A 14,235-nucleotide genomic window follows, 5' to 3' on the forward strand; every position below is an offset into this window, starting at 1 on the left:
TAGCTTGAGGATCAACAGGTGGTGATGGAGTTACAGAACATTCGGCAAAACCACCAAAGTGCCCGAAGGAGGAGGGTGGAGTTGACTTCCTTGGAGCAAGAGATCAATGCCGATAGGGAGTCATGGCTCGAAAGAGTCAATATCCACTGGGAGAGGAAGCTGGAGAAGGCAATAAATGAGAAGAATATGCTTAGAAACTTGTCATATCATTACTTGTCTCGAAACTTGGTGTGCCAAGCAAGAATCAGGAATTTGAAAGCAAAGCTAAAGAGAGCATCAAAGAGGCAAAAAGAGGATGAAGGACTTCAAATCTTGGCTGAGGCTTCATTGGCCCTTCACAACACTTGATAGAGAAGACTCAGCCCAAATTTCAAGAAATTTGGAGAAATTTTTGCATTTTTGTAAATCTTTGGCACAAAAAACAGAGTTTTCCTCGCTATGCGCCAAGCCACGTGGCACTTGCTTTTGCTAGAGGGCTCCAAATCAAAAAAACTTTGCATTTCTAGATATTTCATGAAAAGTTATGCTTTCCTACCTATGGCCAAGAAATTTTTGCAAGTTTTGAGCCCTCAAAAGGTCAAAAAACACTCAAAAAATGACCTCACTGCCCCTATTTTGACACACAGGAAGCAGTGTTGGGAGAATGGACTTTTGGGGGGGGGGATGGAGGCAAAATTGAAAACTTCCACTTGGGTTGGAAAGTAGATAGGCAGAAATTTCCAGCAAGAACACCTGGAGCTCATTTGGAGATCGGGAAGGCCTCCAAAAGTGGGTCCAAATAGGCGTAATACATAGAGAATCAGGCGCATTGCATAGAGGAAAAATTGCCAGTTTGACCAAGTTTTGCTCTGTTTGTCACCTAGCTTCACCTAGTTTGACTTTTTCACTTTCCTAATGGCAAATTTATGATTTAATTTGATGAACATTGATGGATTATGATGTAAATATGTTTGATTTTCACTTGTAGAGCTAGATTCATCAGTTTAGAGGTTGTTTGAAACTGAATGAATTAGTTCCCTTGTTTTTAGAGGCATGTTGTTATCTTGCCTAGTTTCTAGTTCTCAGTTTATAATCAGTTGGATCAGCTCCTAGACTCATGAGCTCAACCCCTAAAAGCAAGGAGGAGATATGTTTGTCTATATTATGTTGTTTTTCAGTCATTACCATGGTTGGACTCTTGAGAAAGCTTTGAGCTTCATTGTAAATTCATTTTCAGTATTTTGGCTAAGGAATTGAGACTAGGATTTGCAACACTCTTTGGGATTCATGTGGCAATTTGAATTGGTACAGTGCTTCTCTTTGTAATTGTGAATTTTTTTTATGTATGCCATCATCTATATTATTTCTTTTGAACTAAACAAACAAGAGTGTAAGTAGAATTCATTGAAAGTGCAATGATCTACTTGAGGTTTGCTTTAGTTGTTTGATGTTTTCAGCTGTTTGTGGAGGATTCTTGATTTCTCTTGCCCTCTTCAACACCTCACCTGTCTTTTCCCTCGATCTCATTAAAATTTAAGTGCCAAAACAATTGCCTACCTTGCCCCATCGAGATCTCTGCAGAACTGAGCCTCAATCCCTACACCCCAAAATTTGCTTTTCCCTTGATTCCAACAAAACCCCCAAAAAATCAAATCAAATCCTTGCACTTCATATCTAGCCTAAAATTAGTTTTTATTGCAGTCATCTCAAGCCCCATCGATTATCTTATGCTGAGATTGACCCAGAGAGAGCCCTCTCCTGTCCTCGTAGGGCTAGCTACGAGGTTGAGCATGGTTTGATGTTGGCCCTGGATCTACATTTTCAGCTTGAGGTAAATCTAGGCTCTAACAAAGGGATAGATCAGATAAGGTTAAAACTCTAAGCCTTCTATAGAGCTCAAGAGCATTGTAAAGGGCCTATAAAAGGCAAAAAAATAGATGTAACAAGGGTTCAGCTTTTGGAGATCATTCCTCCTATGTTCCTTCAAGCTTCTCATCTGCATTTTTTAGTAATACAGGCTTCTTTTGCTATTATATGTTCAATGTCCATTTCTCTTCTGTTCTATGCTTGCACTCAAACAATTTGTTTATATTTTCTTTATGTTTAAGGCCAGATCACTGTCAACTTATCTCTGCTTTGATATATTATATTTGCAAGCTTCTTTACTGCATATAGCTAGCCATTTATATGTGTTATTATATATGCATCTACCAGTATAGTCAACAATCTCATTTGATGCTTGTAGCTAGCCATTCATATATGTTCATGTATGCGATCTGTTGGTACTGTCAGTATTCTCCATCTATCTATTAAATCTACAAACTATTGAGCATTAGTGGTCTAAAGCCTTGTGTTGTTGGGGGTGTTCATGCATGTATTGGGTGAGAATAGAGTTGAAATGGTTATCTAACTTGATCCAAACCATCATCCGTTCCAGTAGTTCAGAGAACAATACTGAAGATTATATGTTATCAGGCATCTCTGAGCTGCAACCATAGGAAAGTTTCCTGGAGTGCTAACAGATATATATGAAGGAGAATCAATAATGACGTCCGCCGATCTCCGCTGTCTTGAAATGATATTCGACTGATTCCTCCGCAGTCATATTAAACTCGATGGCTTGTGAATAGTGGGCGGAACCATTTGCGTAGTTGTGATTAATTTTCTAACACCTCCTTAATCCAACAACTTAAAACTTAACTTGCTTACTAGTATAAGTCTCAGTTAGGCTTACAACAAAACATTTCATTTTTGTCTTCTTGCTAAAGGGTCCATGCTTGTTCCTTTTCATTTGCTGGTGCAATTCATCTTCACCTTTATCAGTTTCTTTATGAGCTTCCTCTCCTCCTTGCTTACGTACTTAACATCAACGACCTTTTCTAGATTGGGATGCAATGCAAGATCCCGAACAAGGTAATCTAATTCATGTTCTCCCCACTTTCCATGAGGAGCCACCAAAATGCACTCATCTTCAAACATGAGCAGACTCCAAACAACATCCATGGTAGGATCCTCCATTGTCGCAATCATCTTGAAAGAAGATCCAATAAAACTTCTAACGATTGGCTTATGAGAGAAGCAAGTTTTACTCTGAGTGATTGCAGAATCATGTGGAATAGATTTTAGCTCATGACCATTAATAACATAATCCTCAATAGCATCATAATCCTCAATAGCATCACATTGTTTTTCAAATATTTCTTCAAACTCAAAAATACTGCTTGACCCAAAAATGCTTTCAAATGGGTTCATGAAAAAATGACCATCGAAAGGGTCATTGTCAAAAAAGTCTAAAAAATTAAACATATCAGCTAGGCTCCACTTTACCTCTACCACAAATAAAATAATGTAGCAAATAAGGCACTTTGTAGATCTAACAACTCTCTCACACAACTCTTAGCTAGGCTCAAATTTTCCTTAAACTCTAGCCAACTTTGACTTCAGAATATCACCCCTCTCAGCTCTGCCTCTCACTTCCCCGGATGCCTGTAATTGGACAATGGTTCTAGCCACAAAGAATCTTAACACATCCACAGCAGGGATAAACAACCTCACTAACCTTCACAATCTCAGCCCTCTCACACACTGGTCAAATGTGCTTCTCCAATCAGCAATACAGTGTCCTCCAAATGGCGATGTTCTTCATCGGCTTCACTTTAAACTCAACAACCTTTGACACCTCCATGGAGCTCAAAACTAATACAATATACTCTAACACCTCCATGCTCACCTCAACCATTGTCAAAAAATTAGCATGAGACTCCTTTTCACACTAGTCACCAAGGATTCTCTGCGATATTCTTGTATCCCAACAGCCACACCAATATGATCGAATAGTAGCAATGCTCTCAGAGCAGTGATTAAATACGCAATGCTCTCACATAGTCAACGACATCTCCAACAAAAAACAATGATTCCTTATATCTCTCTTCACATATCAACATCGACCAATTACACAGGGCGTGATCTCAAATTACATGACTCAAATTTCCAGTTACACGATAAACTCAGGTCACCTCACCATCACAGTGATATCTCCACACACGGAGCTCGGGAATATTACTCCTGTCCACAATAGTGCTTCGACTTGCGCTCCACACTAGTCTTCACAACGCACACCACTAAGCCCTCACAACTCTGGATGGGCTTTAGTTGTTTCCACTTAAACACTAAGTCGAAACCCTCGGCTTTGATACCATAATAAAAAATGATGAAGACTCTTCAGAAAAGCTTGATATTTCATTACTAAACATAATTATTTATAGATACATATGAAAGAGAATCAATAATGACCTTCGCCGATCTTCACCGTCTTGAAATGATGTTGGACTGATTCCTACACAGTCATATTAAACTTGCTAACGTGTGAATAGTGGGCGGCGTCGTTTTCGCAGTTGTGATTAATGGTCTATCAGAAAGTTCCTGGTTTCACTGTTTGTGATTACTTTTTCAAGAAGGTTCCTTTAGTTACACCTCAAAATGCTCGACTGAGAAGAGAAAGTTTCTCATTTCATTTTCTGAGAATATTTTTTCCAGAAGGTTCCTTTAATAGCTTGTCCATTTATGGATGCTTTTTGTTTAATTCAGTTTTCTTTTTTGTAATTTTTTCAGTATATTTTACGCAGCAATACATTTTTGTCACCTAAACATTTAACTAAGCTTGTCACGCACCATTTCTATGTGACCGACTCTAAGAAAAAGTTACAACTTTGAACTAGTATATGGGCATATATTCGATTGTTAGTTCTATCTTTTGGTCCATGTATATCAAGATTTTTTCAATATATAGTCACTCGTGTTCTAGTCTCCAACGAATGCTAATATTAGTAATCGATATTTAATTTAATTTTTATATTCGATTGATGCATGCATTCATAAATTAAAACTAAAGTTTTATTTTTTGACCTCTCAAATAATTTTCGTGTTTGATTTTAATTAATAAAAAAAATTAGAGGATTTATTTGATCTCATATCATGTTTGATTTAATTAATAATAAATTTGGATGTTTTAACTCATCTCATATCAATTATTGTGTTTGATTTAATTAATGATAAATTTGAAGGTTTTATTTGAAAAAAACATAAAGTGATAATTTAATTGTTTAAATTTAAAAATATATATGATGTATTTATTGTTAGAGTTCAAAGTAGTATTTTTCACCAACTTTAAATGTTTGTGTTTAGACCATAGTTTAACAATTACTTTATAGTTATTTAAAGATGTATCATGGAATGCATGTGTTATGATTTTTCTCACAACTTTTGTATTCTTCTTGACATGATCCCATTCTATATAAAATTCTTTTCACTTTCCACAATGTCAAGTTACTTTCCAAATTAAAGTGTTTAAAGTCTTTCTTGAATAAGGTTGGGGACACTGGAATATTTAACTATATAGATGTTATCAACTTCCCCAATGTAACGCAAGGATAACAAAATATGTACTTAGGGAGAGAGAGGAAGTGAATGAGTTAAATGAAATAAGAAAGAGAGAAAATAAGCAATAATGTTAGAGAAGAAAGGTAGGTGTCGAGAGGTGAAAACACACATGATCAACTAGAAATGGGATCACAGGAAGAAATGCCAAGTTCAATGCCACTAATAGTGCATGAAATGATGAAGTTGATGTGCATAAGTGAAGAAATGTGTTGGAAATTTCAGTATCATGGAAATAGCAATATCATAGGAGGAAGTATTGCTCAAGAAGCATGACAAAAATAATAAAGGGAAAACAATTTCTCTCTAGAAGAGAGACTATGGGGGAAAGAAAAAGGAGGTGAAAGCATAAAGGCAAGGAAGTAAGAGAAATGATTATTCTAGAGAAAGTAGTGAGAATAAGAATTGAAAGACAAGTGCAAGGAGACATTGGAAGGATGGTAGTGTCTCTACAACTATAGACTATAAAAAATAATAACAAAAGGCAACATTTTAGTGAGGTGACTAAAAGATTGAGCGGATAATGAATGGTTCTAGCTTGGAAGAAGTCATATTGGGTGAAGCCCTACCCAGGATAAGAACTTGCAGGGATCCCTTCAATATGAAGCAAACTAAGGATGGAGGAGATATTATTACTAACTTTTTAAAAGATATTAACAATAAATGTTCCAAGTTGGCCCAAGAAGGTCCCATTAGAGATCACATTCCACCATATTGTAAACACAAAGAAGATATGGAGTCCTTCTCAAGCTAATTTAACCTCAACTTATAAACAAAATGATAGGAATAAATGATCAGGTCGACCCTATGTGTCTAAGAGACAAGGATAGGATGAGAAAGAAGGGGAAATGGAGAGAAGAAGATACTAAGAGAGAGGAAACATGAACAAAAAATGATAGTCGCATGACATAAATAGGGAATAGTATGGGAAGGAGAATGAAAAATTGACCAAAATAAAAACACATATGGCCAATAGAGTGGGTCGGAGCTACATGAAGAAGGAGCAGGAGGGAAATTATGATGTAAGAGGGGAAAACAAAGAGGTAAGGGCACTCACCCAAAGCAAAATTCAAGGTTTAAGGAATGTGTTAAGCTAAGGAGAAAAATGAGATGGGAGGCATATGAGAATATTAAGAAGGATCCTCCCAAGAAAGAAGACTTCCAAGGTAGGAAGGTCCAAGGAAGTTTGTCATTAAAGGACCAATGGATAAAGCAACAAGGGTATCATCGAATACTTACTAGCCAACCATTCATCATACTTGAAGTGAATTAAATAAATCTCAATCACTATGTTTCAAGGGTTCTACTAATACAACCTACAAAATTAATGGAGTACTCATTGAATTGAGAGGCACATAACCACAAGAATTACTTAATCAAGAAATAGATGTACAGATCATCATTCAGGGTTCACCTTTAAATTTAGGAGGAGCAATGTACATTTAAATTAGTGTTTTAGGGATACATGTTAAGGATCTATCTCCTAACCTATAATTTTTTTGCTTATTGACCAAACATGGGATATTGTAGCATGAAATGATGGATCTCTTATTTGGGGCCATCATTTAAGGATAAAAGGCATGCATGTAAACCCCATTCCGTTATTTTTGGACTTGCTAGCAAAGGATAGAACCTTACACCATGATACAACCTTGTAGAAATAATTTAACCATATGAGAATAATATGGGATTAATTTAAAGGATTTGATACAATAACACATGTTCATAAAGCAAGCTATGGTTTATGGATGGAATTGATGGATGTAGACCCCATTCCTTGTTTTTTGTATCAATGAAGTACAACATAATATAAGCCTTGTACAAGGAATTTTACCATATGAGAGGAATATGGACCTAATAACAATGAATCGATAACCAAGGGATGGGTTTCCTAATTCAAATAATTCTTTTGTGATATAAAACCTAAATTTATCCCCCAAAAAATATTTAATAGTGTAATATGCCATAAATCATGCCTTAAATCATCACATATCCCCTATAGAGTGAATACTACAATAGTACAATATGGTCTCATATTAAAGAATTAATCTCAATAGCATTAGGGATTTTTGTCCAAACCATTAGTCCAAGTCAACAATAAGGAACTACATATTTTATGAATTATAGTAGCATTATTCAGAAAATTTAAAAGCTTGTGTTTAGAACATAGTCTATCAACAATTGTATAGTTTATTAAATATGTATCATGGAATACATGTACTATGATCTTTCTCACAACCTTTCCATTCTATACAACATTTTTTTCACTTTCCATGATGCAAGTTACTTTCCAAATTAAAGTGTTTAAAGAATTTATTGGATAAGGTTTGGGGCACTGGAATGATTCAGGGGGGATTCACTCAATGAACCTCTAACATAGCACATGCATTCATGGAATGCTAAAAAATACACTTAATTTGACTACATATTGGAAAATACCTCTAAAAATCATTGTTACACGTCAATTTGACGCCATGACACTGTCAGTTTATGGATATTTGTACCATTAGAAATTTGAGTCAAATAGCTCTCACACCTTGTTAAGTTCCACCTGCGTTGATTTTTGTATCATTTCCCATGCATGCATTGAAACTTTGAGAACAATGTAGAGATGCACTATGTCTGTAACTATAAGCCCACGCAGGTGAATTCTATAAAGTAAAAATAAAAGGCACATTCTAGAAACATAGTTGCTCAAATATTTCCCAACTAAATGCTTCGAGGTGATGATTATTCGAACTATAACCCTCTTAAGATGCATTTTCATCCCTTTTCTCAAGGTAACATTATCACTCGTTAAAGGAGGTTCATCTTCTTCTTAGGGATCTAAAACTTCCTCTCCTCTAGTCTATAAAAGGACTAGATGGTTGAGGGATTAAAGAGGTTAGAATTTAGAGAATACAAACTTATGTTGTTGGTTTGAGATTGGAGAGCTTGTGATGTGAGGAGGACATTGAAGGAATTTGGGAGGGACCTCACGACATCAAGGCGAAGGTTGTAAGGCTGCTCTTATTTTCTGATTAATACAAATGAGCTCTTTCTCCCATTGATTTTGTCTTTTGTGAATGATGATTGGTTTACAATTGTTTATTATGTTTATTAAGGGAAATTAAATCCTTAATTTCCTTGATGATTAGGCTAAGTTGTTTGAATTATTATATCACATGTGCTTTTGATTTTTTTCTGGCCTACGTTTGCAGATCTTATCAAGCATTGAAGAATTACCTCAGGTCACAACAAGGGATCTTCATTAGGCATTTCATGAAATTGGTAAGAGGTCTATCCATTAGCTACACTTCGTGTAATTTGAACAAGTTTAACTTAAGGAAAGAATCAGTTCATTTTTCATGATTGTTTTTAGTTTCCGTTTAGGATCTAGGGAGATCGCTCTAGTCCACAAGAGGGATTGTCTGGTGTAACAATCACTTTATTTAACCCCCTATGAATACGAACCTAATACACTTTCCCAATTTAAAAAGATATTGTAAGTATCCATTTTTTCATTAACATTATTTATACCCCTTTATATTTATATCCTTCTATTTTCATTAACAATGGTAAGCAGATTTTGCACCTAGAAAGAATAACCTAAATACTACGTAGCTCAAAAGTTGAAAGTTTCAATAAAAAACAGGCAGATATAAGTTGGTTGATTTACAAATACATACTATGGAAAAATTTCAATAGAAAATACGCAGATTTGGACTTTCAATTGCATCTATCTTCTATTGAATACTGGAAAAGATACACTACAACAGTGCAAAACAAAACCTCAATAACCAACACAATGGCACACATTTCATCTCACTTATAGAATATGAATAGGAGAGAAAGTACAATGAATATAGACACATGCAAAATCCTATTTGATTGGACTTTGTGAAATCATAGTTGCAGGGTAAGAGTGCCAAGTAAGTATGTCTCCAATAAAAGATGAACTAGAGCATGCAAGTATACATCCCTTCCTTGAGATATAAGTCCTTTATAAAAAATGAGAAGTTCAAGTAAGTATGTCTCCATCAAAAGACGAACTACAGCATGCAACTATGCATCCCTTCCTTGAGATATAAGTCCTTTATCAAAAATGCAAGTATGCATCCCTTCCTTGAGATATAAGTCCTTTATCAAAAAAGAGAAATTCTCACGCATACTTATTGTAATTGACTAAAAATCTACACCCTAGATCAAACATTCTAAAAATAACAAAACAAAAATTCTATAATAATAATAAAATCTCCATCCAAAATCAAAAGGGCTAAATTTGAAACAACATCTAAACTTGAACTACTTGAAGGTGTGAATTAAGTGCATTTGGGCATATTGAAGATTTCCACTTTATTACAATTATCCTCAAACTCGAAGGCACGTTAACCATATAAGGTTGGTTGGAATGCCACGACATAACGGGTGCATCCACGTGAGCAAGCCAGTGGTTGGAACGATGGTAAATCAACCTGAATAGATAAGCGGAGATTTGGGACAATACAATACGGTCGGTTGATTATTTGGGACAATACAATATGGTCGGTTGCTTTGCTGCGATGCGATGGGCGTGCCAACCCGACTTACCTAGCGGACAAGGCACATAACTGCACAGATGTCAATGGCGTATCGCAGATCGCATGATGCAGTGCGAGAGGTTGCAACATTCGATCGAGATGCAGAGTTGTGGCCATCCCAACTTTGTGGGCCAACTTGGGGATTTATTATAATAGGTCGGCCCAAGGTGCTGCTCAAGTGCATGACGCAGTGCGAGAGGTTGCAACATTCGATCGAGATGCAGAGTTGTGGCCATCCCAACTTTGTGGGCCAACTTGGGGATTTATTATAATAGGTCGGCCCAAGGTGCTGCTCAAGTGCTCTAGCGAAACTTAATTTAGGATCTGTAAATTTGGGATTTAGTATAATTTCGCCGAGCTTGTCTAGATTGCAGGTTGCCGGACCTCTCTACGTGGCGCACTAGGTCCCACTGTCTGTCTTAACATCTCTATTTATAAACCATCCAGATGCTGTCACTGAAATGTTTAAAACTTCCGAGCTGGCTAGGTGTCGTTTAAAGTTGAATTAATTATTTAAATTAATGCCTGCCCGTCCCTTCTCTTCCATCCTTTAGTGCGATCTTGAACGAATTCAAAATATCCATTTTCCCCCTACAAATTTCTCATTTGTGAAGAAAGTTGTAATTAGTGTTACATAATACGCAGTGAATAAACATGCAATCGATGTTGTAATATCAAGCTCCGTGAAAACAAGTTCATCATAGTGAAAACAAAGTAGCGTAAAGTGGTGAGCCAATTACAAACTACGATTCTGTCTCAACAATTTCAAATTCAAAATTCAATAAAAAGACACTGGAAAGCGGTTGAAGTCAAGGTGATATGTTCCCTGGGAGCAACTCCTTTCTGTCTACGCTTTCCTCTACAGAATGTCCATGTTTTTGCATTCCTTTACAAAATTTCCATGTTTTTGCATCGAGCACAGACCTCTTTAAATCCCATTGTCGAATGTAATCTTCTTACAGGGTGAATGAATTCAAAGGATCGCCTGGCATTATTTTTTTACCAGTAGCTATCGGTCCAGAGACTGGACTGGAAGAAACCTCTACATAAATAGCCAAAGTTTTGTAAAACGTATAGGTGTAACAAAGAATATGAATATCCAGTTTGTCCTTTCATTTCTCAGTGTTATTATCCAATCATTTGACCCTCTAGACGGATTAGGGTTTTTCAATATTCATTATTAGAGCGAGTATAGCACCATATTACAAAAATTTCACCTATTGCAAAGAGTAACTCACATAGTTAAAATTGACTAGGTTCTATTACACTACTCACTTGGTTTTATCGAATAAGTAACACCTAACAGAATGCCCCCAAGTTAACTTTCTATTTAAAAAACAAATCGTTTTCCGTGAAAATTCCCGAAAATTAAGCGCCCTCACTGAAAATTAAGTGCCCTCACTAGCGATTGTAATACAGATTTTTTACTGTGTGATTTTTTTGTTTTTCCAACCGAATTCCCCAAATTAACTTTCCATTAAAGAAAACAAATAGGTCTGCGAGAAAATTCCCTAAAATAAGAGATTGTGGTGCCCTGATTGAAATTAAGTGCCCTCACTGAAGCGATTGTAATATATTTTTTTACGGTGTAGTTTTTACTCTTTTGCTTCAAGTTAATTTTCCATTAAGAAACAAATAGTTCTGAGTGAAAATTCCCTAAAATTAAGTGTCTTTACCGGAGAAGAGATTGCGGTGCCCTGAATCACGAATGACAATAAACGTGGAGAATCCCCTTAGACTTGGAATTGCCCTTCATCACGAATGACAATAAATGTGGAGAATCCCCTTAGACTTGGAATTGATGTCTTGCCCTTTTCCTCACCCAACTAGCCCCGCGATCTTGAATCAGGTGGTTTAGTTAAAAAAAAATATTGTCTTACAACACTTTTCAAAGGGGTTTTGCTTTAAGCAAGGCAGAAACAAGGGTAGAGGCAGAGAGGCTTTGCTTTGGTCGGGGCAGCATAGCGTAGGCAGAAAAGATAGAGAAACAATCTGAGTGTTTTTTTTTTTTTCTTTCAAGTTAAAAACAAAATAGCAGCGTAGAGGAGATTATTATTTTTTCCATAAGTCAAAAAAACAAAACTTTTAGTTGGAGTGTTTATTTTTCATTGAAATTTTTATAAAAATAATTTTTTTATGTAAGGAGATTACAATTTTGTTAAATTTTAAATTAATCATGTCATTGGCCAGCTCACAATTGCATAAAGAAAATGTAAATTTTAATCAAATTAAAAATTAAAAATTAAACTATAATAATTTAAAAAAATACTTAAAATAAATTTGAAATCCTGAAGTTTTTTTTTACATTACAAATATTTTTTCAATTAAAATTTCTCAAATATTAAAAAAAGTCATATCCCATTTTCTATATGTCAAAAAATGGGTAACTAAAATCTTACATCTTTAGAAAATATACTTTTAGTATAATTTACATTTTCATATATAGGTAGTAGTTTTCATTTTTAAAATTGACTTTATGATTGGTATTTGAAATTGGATTAACTAAAAATATACAAATTAGGAAGTTATAAATCAACATGATAAAATGAGAAATAAAAACTAATTAAAGGAATATATATATATATATATATATATATATATATATATATATATATATATATATATATATATATATATACAGCAATCAACTCAATATGACTCAATATGATTGAAAACATGGATAAAGGAAATAATAGTTAGAAAAAAGGATCTTAATGTTACATTCAAAAGCTACGATAAAATTAAGGCATTCAAATCTTTTAGCCAATATATTATTGTATTTTTCTTATTGTGCTATTTTTCCTTTTTTGCATTGGAATACTTTTAATGGAGTTTCCACAAAAAAAAACAAATAACTGGAATGTTTATTTTTCAATAATTTTTTCATAAAAACAAGAGCCTTAAGTTAAATTTCCATATTTTAATTTTAAGAAGGTTGTTTTTTTCTTTTTTCTTTTTCTTTTTCATATGGTATAGTAAAAAGTAAATGAACACTCTCATATCAAACCTAAAAATATCCATAAAATAACATATAAAATATACCATATAACATATATAAGTATAAATCTTAAATTATATAACATATTTATCATGTATTTGAACAAAACAAATTGAAAAATTCATTCTAGTGTAGTCCAAATCATAATCTATGATGATAGTAGCGTACAATTCCTTAAAATTATTGTATTTCAAAATTTTCACATAAAACCCAACTATTCTGGATAAACACAAAAAGGGATTTTGTTTTAGTGGGGTTTAGATATGCCAAATGAAACTTGTCATATCTAGTGAAGAAATTTTATTTTATATGGTAATTTAATATATCTCTAGAAGCCTGATTTTATATGTTATTTTATTTTAGTTTTTTTTAAAGGTAAGATATTATTCTTGAGTGAGATATGAAAGTATGTTACTGTTATCATTTTAATAAATTTGTTCTATTTAGGTTTGTTTTTGTGGTCAAAGTGAGTTGAATCACTTCTTGATACAACAAATAGTTTTTTGGTGAGAAGTCATTAGAAATGTTATTTGATATTTGGTTTATTCTATTAGTATTGGTACCATTTTTTACTGAATAATAGATGAGTAATTAATTAGTTTTGGATAGTGTTTATATTTGTTTTTAAATGGATTAAAGTTTTAATTTAGATTTTTTTTTTGTGATCATGAAGTGTTTGATTTAAGGTGTATTATTTAAAGTAGATTGGGATATTAAATTTTGTTTTTCATACTCTGTTAAATTGGAAACTAGACTAATAGTAGGGTTGTTGCTTTTATGCAGTTTCTACCACACTTATCTCAAAGGCAATAAGGCTTCATTTCTAAAAGATTTTCATGGGGTTCTAGCTCTCCAAAGCATATCAGGTTCACCTCCTTACCATGGTATTTTGAAGACTTCACAATAACAATGAATAGATGGCTCTAAGGAGAATATAGCACATCAAATGAAAATATTTCTAATACAATCCCCAATCACATTTTCATTCAGGAAGGCTTCCTCTCTAAAAGATTTTCATGGGGTTGTAGCTCTCCAAAGCATATAGGGTTCACCTCCTTACCATGGTACTTTTAAAACTTCAAAATAATAATGAATAGATGACTCTCAGGAGAATATAGCACATCAAATGAAAATATTTCTAATACAATCCCCAAACACATTTTCACCTATTTAGTAAATTTAGATAGACATGTAAAGACCATTTAAATTTTTAACATTTTGCTTCTCTCCTTCAAAAGTGGCACCCAACAATTAGAATATAGC

The sequence above is a fragment of the Pinus tabuliformis genome, chromosome 8 (assembly GCF_031772625.1).
Source record: "Pinus tabuliformis cultivar Carrire ecotype Pingquan chromosome 8, CPIR1, whole genome shotgun sequence".
NCBI lineage: Eukaryota > Viridiplantae > Streptophyta > Pinopsida > Pinales > Pinaceae > Pinus > Pinus tabuliformis.